Source organism: Ochotona curzoniae, unplaced genomic scaffold, assembly GCF_017591425.1.
Source record: "Ochotona curzoniae isolate NIBS_2020 unplaced genomic scaffold, NIBS_Ocur_1.0 scaffold_2453, whole genome shotgun sequence".
Classification (NCBI taxonomy): Eukaryota; Metazoa; Chordata; class Mammalia; order Lagomorpha; family Ochotonidae; genus Ochotona; species Ochotona curzoniae.
This window is the reverse complement of record NW_024467094.1, coordinates 18572442-18580302: the sequence shown is the minus strand read 5'-3', so window position 1 is coordinate 18580302 and position 7861 is coordinate 18572442.

The following is a 7861-nucleotide window of genomic DNA, read 5'->3' as shown; positions in this document are numbered from 1 at the left end:
CCAGAGGCAGGGACTGGGGGTGGGGCAGCCTGGGGTGTGGTGACACTGCCACTTGCCTCACGCTGAGTTGGGGGCTGCTCCGCGTCCCATGCAGCTCCCCGGGAAAGCAACAATGCTGGCGCCAGTGCTCGGGCCCCTGTTCCCGAGCAGGGAGGCTTGCATGCAGTTGCTGGCCCAGCTTTGACCGGGTCCAGCTGTGGCTGCTGTGAATCAACTGGACTTGGATGATCTCTCTGTTTCTTCCTGCTTTTCTCTCACTCTATCTTTTGAATAAGTAAATGAAGTTTTTAAAAAAACGAGGGGGGGGGCGGATGGAGAATTGCTCTTAGAAAAAAAAATGAGTACAACTAAAGTAAAATGCAAAACATACTGTTACATCTAAGTGTTCTCTGACAATTAAAAAAAAACCAGTAATTTTGGTGAGCATAAAAAAAGCAGAAATGCAAGTACAAGGATACACAGGGATGGAAAAAGGAAAAAAGTTCAAGTGTCTTTTAAGGTTTTTGTGCTTTTGTGGGGAAAACGTTAACGATATTAAATTTATTCTCATTGATCCAAATCTTTAAACATGTCAACGCTGTAAAACTGTAAAACTTCCACACCAAAAGGGAATTCATCAGAATGCCAGACAAATAAGGAAAAATTAAAAGTGCACAGGAAAATGGTAGAAAGCTCACAGATGTCACCCACCACGGTGGTTCTGATTGGCCACAGCTGGAAATCCTAGGCACACACCTGCTGCCTTGCACCATGCTCTGCCTGGGGGTGGGGAAGAGGTATGGAAATAGGGCAAAACAACTTCTGCCTTCCGGAAGCTGCCCCAAGGTCACCCTGCTAACCAGTGGCAGAACTGGGACCCACCACCAGAGCCCCCAGCTCCTGTGTCATGTCCCCCTTTTGACAGTGCCGTAGGCGTATAGGAAGTCACTCCTTGGCCCGCTGCTGTTGAGGCCTTAGCCACCTTGGGGAAAGGAGCTGCCTGCCAGTGGTGTAGGTGCTGGCCCTACCTCTGGCCTAACCCAGGCTGGTGCAGGACCAGGAGCCTGGCAGTTTCCAGAGCTGAGCTGGCCAGCTCACCCCAAGGAAGCCTCAGCCTCCAGCCGTAGCCCGACACCCGAGTTAAACATTAACTCCAAGTTCACAGGGCTAGAGCTGGAATGTGCAGGACCTGGGGAGAAGGCTGGGTCTCCAGGGAGCAGAGAGAAAGATGGCTCTGTGTGGGCACCCCAGGCCCGCAGGGACCTACACCTTGGGCTGGGGAGCCAGGGCTCTTGCGGGCACTCTGAACTTGGCCAAGTTCACCTGGCAGCCTGTTAGCTCCATCTCTGGATTTCCTCTTGGTGTTCACAGCCCAATGTGTGGGTCCTGGCTCAGCCCTCCATCCCTGCTTCACTTCACTGTGCCCTTCAGTGCCACAACCTCAGGGCCTGGCACAGCCTGGCACGGGGTGGGAGCTTGTCAGCTATATGTTGCTTGCTGAGTAAGAGACCCTAAATCTGCCAAAGCACACATCTTCCATTTATTTTTAAAAAGAGTTTGGGGCTACTGTGGTGGCTCAATAGGCTAAACCTACACTTACAAGTGCTAGCACCCTATATGGGTGCTAGCTCATGTTTCGGCTCCTCCACTTCCCATCCAGCTCTCTGCTTGTGGCCTGGGAAAGCAGAAGAGGATGGCCCAAAGCCTTGGGACTCTGTGCCTGGGTGGGAGATGTGGAGGAGGCTCCTGACTCCCAGCTTCAGATCAGTTCAGCTCCAGCCATTGCAGCCACTAGGGGAGTGAACCAATAGATGAAAGATCTTTGTCTCTCCTTCTCTCTGTAAATCTGCCTTCCCAACGGAAAAAAAAAAAAAAACTTATTTACTTGGATAATAGAAGTTTCTCCCTCTCCCTCTCCCTCTCTCTTTCTCTTTCTCTCTTTCTTTCTCTCTCTCTCTCTCTCTCTCTCTCACACACACACACACACACACACACACACACCCCTTCTAGCCACCGGGTCACTGCCCAAATGGCTGCCAACAGCTGAGGCTGGGCCAGGCAGAGGCTGGGAGCCAGAATTCCATCTGGATTTCCCACATAAGCGGGTAAGGGTCCCAAGAGCTTAGGCCATCATCCACTAAATTTCCAGGTACGTTAGCTGGAAGGTGCAAGTGGTGTCTCCAGGACTCAAAGTGGCATTCCTATTCAGGATGCTGACATGGCCAGCAGTGGTTTAACTTGCTGTGTCATAACATGGGTCTAGCCTTGCATTCTGTAGTTACAAGAAATGGAAATGGATTTTGCTTTCAGGGTTCAGCAGAGGTTCCCAGGCATCTCTTGAGATGCCTGCAGTGTCAGATGACGTCACAGGGCTTTGACAAGGCCTCCTGTCTAAAGAGCTGGAAAGTTCTTCAGGAATCTTGCCTCCTGCCTTTATCCCTCAGCATTCAGATGACTGTGGGTGTGGCTAAGGTTGTTTGGGTTTTCTTGGCAGGGGGTGCCTGCTTGACCTGACCGTTTATTGAGGCGGTACAAGCAATGGTGGGCAGGTGGCAGCAGCAGCCCGGAAGGAGAGCTGCCATCAGTGTTTGAGAACTGCGTCGGCTGTGGGGAAGTGTGCCCACAGCGCAGTCACTAAGTCCCGCATGTGAATGTCTTTCCGGCTAGTTCTGGCTCCCATGGCAGAAAGCAGGGTACAAGTGGTGGCGAGAGTTCTGTTGCTTTCTGGGGAACCCCACCGCGGACGGTCATTCATGCATCACCAGGGGCCGCAGGGTGGGACGTAGTGCTGCTACGCCAAGTCCTCCTCTCGCAGGAGGTGCCCCACATACTGCAGATGTCTTGTCTGTGCCATTAAGTGAGAACCCAGAGGTGACAAAGAGCCAGAGATGGGGACATAAACTCTGGCCCTTGAATCCACATGCCTGGTGCCCCATAATTCCAAGCTCAGTCAGGAGAGCAAAGAGTCACTTTTCTGAGTGCCCGCTGCAGGAGTCAACATGTGCCCGTGGCGGCTGCTAATGTTGGCACTAATGCTGCAGCTAATGCTGAGGGAAGAAACTGCTTAAGCACCTGGTGGCTTATCGGCTAATCCTCTGATGTGGCAGTACCCCATACCGGTGCTGGTTGGGGTCCCAGCTATTCCACTTCTGATCTAGCTCCCTGCTGGTGGCCCGGGATAGCAGTGGAGGATGATCCAAGATCTTGGGTCCTCCATCCATGTGGGAGACTCAGAAGAAGCACCTGCCTTCTGGCTTTGGATTGGCACAGCTCTGGCTGTTATGGCCATCTAGGGGATGAATCAGCAGATAGAATCTCTGTCTCTCTCTCTGTAAATCTACCGTTCCAATAAAAATAAGTTTTAAAGATAACCAACTGATGAACTTGGACTTCAGCCCAAAGGGCTGTCCCCTGGCACATTCTGTGTCACCTCGAGGTCCTGGACACTTGTGGACACTGCAGCCTTGGGCCCCTGTGTGGGAGCCCCTGCCCTAATAGGCTCTAGCTCCTTTCCTGCTTGTACATGAATGGTAGAGAACACAGAGTCAGTCTCCTCCTTCCAGACCCCTGGCATCCTGCAGTTGTCAGGAGAAAAACACAGGGGGCCCTGGCCTTTGCATGAAATCAGGACTCTGAAGTGCCAGGGCTGCTCTGTGTCGTCCTCCTGTCTGCTTTCCTTGTTCTCCCTGTCCTCAAAGCGAGATGAGATGGAAAATAAACTGCCGAGGGAGATCCTCTCCTGCGGCAAATTTCCTGTCTTGCTTATGGGCACGGAGACCCTGGGAGGGGAGGGGAGTTCGGAGCACTCTCCCAGAACCAGCGCGACAGGTGCGGCAGGATCCACTGGGTCAGGGCCAGGGGGACGGGATGTGCTTGAAGAAGGAAGCAGGAAGAAAGATGGTGTAGGAGACCCCCACAGGTCTCCCTCATCGCCACCCCACCACCCCACCCCGAAACTGTCAGTTTCCACCAAGGCTGAGAGAGACAGAGTGCACACAGAGAAAAGTGGGAGTGGGGAGAAAGAGCCCAAGAGGGGGAAATCAAAGAAAATTGCAAAAGTCAATGGGCTGGAACTGGAGGCGGCCTCAGCAACTGCAGTGTGACTTTGATTCCCTATCATAACCCTGAATTAAAAATTCAGGCAATTACCTGCATGGCTTCCTTCTGATTAGAACGAGCCGGAGCCTCATTAATGCAGCGGCACAGAGGAAAGCCATTAGGGTCTGTGAAATGGAATGTTTCTCTGAGAACAGGTTCCGCTTGATGTAGAAAACCCAGCAAAAAGAAATTTCACACATTTTTGAGCTCAGAGTCACAGGACGGCAGCCTGTGTGGGGTTGCAGACTGCGCCGACGTTGCCTCTTCGCTGGCTCTGAGTGAAAGCCCCCTTTGTTTCCCAGCCCCTCTTATGCAGCAGGTCAAGGGGGTTGTGGGCTGTAGCCCCCTTCCCTCCCCACACACACTGGCTTGGACAGCCTGGAGCCCCAGCCTCTCTGTCCTTGAGCCCTGAGGAGCGTCTGGAATCTCTTGGGAATTCCCTGACCTGCTGTGCTAGAAGGAGCGAGTTAGTTGAGGACAGGGAAGGTTCTAGATGCCAGGGCACCTTACATCTCCCCAGCCAACTCGGTATGTTCTTGATCACAAGCACCTGAGCATCCCAAGGTGGTCCAAGCAGGACCTGGCGGAGCTGAACCAGTTCGGGGAGTTGGTGGGGGGCAGGTGCATAATGGAGGGTGAGGAGCTGAAGGCACAAAGCATCTGTGGTTCATCTCAATGCAGCTCCACTAAGCAGGTAAGCACCACGGTACCAGCCGCATTCAGTAACTCCCAGGCATGTGGGGCTTCTAAAGGCCTCTCCACGCCCATCCCCACGATGGGGAAACCCAAGTGCACTTTTCCAAACAATCCCCTCTGGCCACTTCTTGGGAGGGTTGGTTTTGTTCCCACTTCACTATTTTCCTTCTAGCCAGTGGGTGGGACTGGAGCTGCCTGGTTTCACACAGCTCAATCTTCCACTAACACAGGGATTCTGAGGACACTAAACATTAATCGTGAGGCTGACACACATAAATTACCTCTCTAGGGGAAAAGTGAGCATTGGAAATGCAGGAAACATTAAAAAAAAAAAAAAAGCATTAGCGGGCCCAGCATGATAGCATAATGGTTAAGGTCCTCGCCTTGAACGCGTCGGGATCTCATATGGGCTCCGGTTCTAATCCTGGCAGCTCTACTTTGCATCCAGTACCCTGCTTGTGGCCTGGGAAAGCAGTCGAGGACGGCCCAAAGCCTTGGGACCCTGCACCCGCATGGGAGACCTGGAAAGAAGCCCCTGGCTCCTGGCTTCGGATTGGCGCAGCACCAGCCGTTGCACTCACTTGGAGTGAATTATCGGATGCAAGATCTTCCTCTCTGTCTTGCCTCCTCTCTGTACATCTGCCTTTCCAATAAAATAAATAAATCTTTTTTTTTTAATGAAAAGCATTAGCTCAGTCAGTAAGAATTTTATAGGAAAAATGCTAGTGATACTCAGTTGAATGCTAACCAGGAAAATGTTATCCATCAAACGGAGTGAGGCTCTTTCTGCTCCACACACCTTTGGCCGGTCAGTGTTAGGAACCAAGGCGAAGTGCACAGGCTGTAAACACAGCTAGACTGCACTTAATCCAATGGCATCAATGTTACTGAGATAGTTTGTACCAACAGTGCCCCCTCCTGCACACAAACAGAAACGAGCAGCACAAGGTCAGGAGTTTTCCAGTGACTCCCTCTATATGCAGCCTGTTATGGGAGAAGGGTACATTCCTGACCCCTAGGGAGGTTATGGAAATATGTTTGTGATCCTGCTGACAGCTGGAGGTTCCTAGAGTCTCACCCTCCAATACAAACCAGAGGTGTGCTTGCTGACTGATCCAAACTCCATGCACTGAGTGGTCTGTCTGTAGCACGAGGCTGGATCAGCGTTAGAGAAAGTCAGAGGTGCTTAAGAATTACTGGCAAGGGACCCGACGCGATAACCTAATGGCTAAATCCTTACCTTGCATGCACCAGGTTCCCATGTAAGTGCTGGTTCATGTCACAGCTGCTCCACTTCCCATCCAGCTCCCTACTTGTGGCCTGGGAAAGCAGTAGAGGACAGCCCAAAGTCTTAGGACCCTGCACCTGCATGGGAGACCCAGAAGAAACTCATGGCTCCTGGCTTCAGATTGACTCAGCTCCAGCCAATGTGGCACTTGGGGATTTAACCAGCATACACAAGATCTTTCTGTCTTTCCTTCTCTCTATCAGTCTGACTTCCAACTAAAAAGAAAACCTTAAAAAGAAAAAAAGAATTGTGACTTCAAATGATCCTGTGTGGAGGGCTGACCTCAGATCACCTGGAGTCGGCCGGGGATGGAGTCGTCTCCTGGATCTGCTGGAGGTGAGAGAGGATGGGCAGTGGGGCTGAAGGGCAAGAATGTGGGTCTTCTAGGAGGGCAGCTTCTCCGTGGGGAGGCCTCTTTTCTGCCTCTAGGAAGGGTCAAGTCTCAGTCTGGGGTACCTTAGTGCCCCTTACCGTATTTCTCAGTGTTTCAAATACAAGGAAGGGGCAGGCATTTGGTCCAGCCACTTAGATTCCACTTGGGGCTCCTCACATTCCATTTCAGAGTATGTTCAAGTCCTGCCTCCTGACCTACCCCAGAGAGTGCCGAGTGTGATGCAGATGGGACCAAAGGGGAGGTGGGAATGGGGAGCTCTTGGGGGGAAGCAGTTCTTGTAGGTATGGGTGCTCTGGTGCAGTGGGTAAAACTGCCGCCTAGAACATCAGCATCTCCTACGGGTGCTACTGTATGTCCCACCCAGCTCCCAGATGATGACCCAAGTACTTGTGTTCCTGCTCCTATGTGAGAGACCCAGATGTGGTTCCAGCTGCCTGGATTTGATCTGGTCTGGCCCTGGTTATTGCAGCCTTTGGGAGAATAAACCTCCAGGTGGAAGATATTCTCTAATGCAGACTTTCAAATAAATAAGTAAATTTTTTAAAAAACAAGGTTCTTGGCGGGATGAGAGCTTGGGAGCATGGTTAAGATGTCCTCAGCTTTTCTGGGAGTGCCTGATCCAAGTCCTAGTTCTGCTCCCAGTTCCACCCCAAGACAGCAGGCGATGGCTCAACTATAGGAATCGCTGTCTCTGACGCATTCACGTAGGAAGTCCTGGATGGGGTGTCTGGCTCCTGGAGCCAGCCTGGACCAGCCATGACTATTGTAAGTAGCTTGTGAGTGAAACAGCAGGTGGAAGATTTCTGTCCCCATCTTCTTACCTTTCAAGCAAATAAGTTATCTTTAAGTGCATGGAAAAATAGAATTAAATGATAGATTTATTTTGTTGCCAGAGATTCTGAAATCCATGTACAATTTTTCTGTATTACACATGCCCAAGAATTTGGTGAGGCTGTCACAGTTTTTTTGTACCAAAAATAAATTTATGCTTTGTCTTTCTCTGTGCACATTTGAAGCAGCCTCATAGAAGCGCTTGCAGAGTTCTCCTCTCCCACCCCTAACCCAGCAGCACAGTGCAGGCCAGGCAGTGAATGACTGTTGGCGTGGGAGAGGAGGAGCTGTGAAAATGAGGGTGCCCTGGGAATGGAAAGTGAAAAACTACAGCTGGAGGGAAATGAGGTCCCAGGACCAAAAAGCTGGGGAAGGCAGCCCTGGATCTGCTTAGCTCAGTGCCTGCCCCTTCAGTACCTGGTGGCAAACAGGCCACTGACTAGTGCTTGGGTAATCAAGGAAACCAGTGGGGCTGCCACTAGCATCAGGTCTTTGGTTTCAAACCTCAGTCGTATTCACTTAAAAAAAAAATTTTTTTTAATTTAGTTTTTTTTAGTTATTTGAAAGGCAGAATG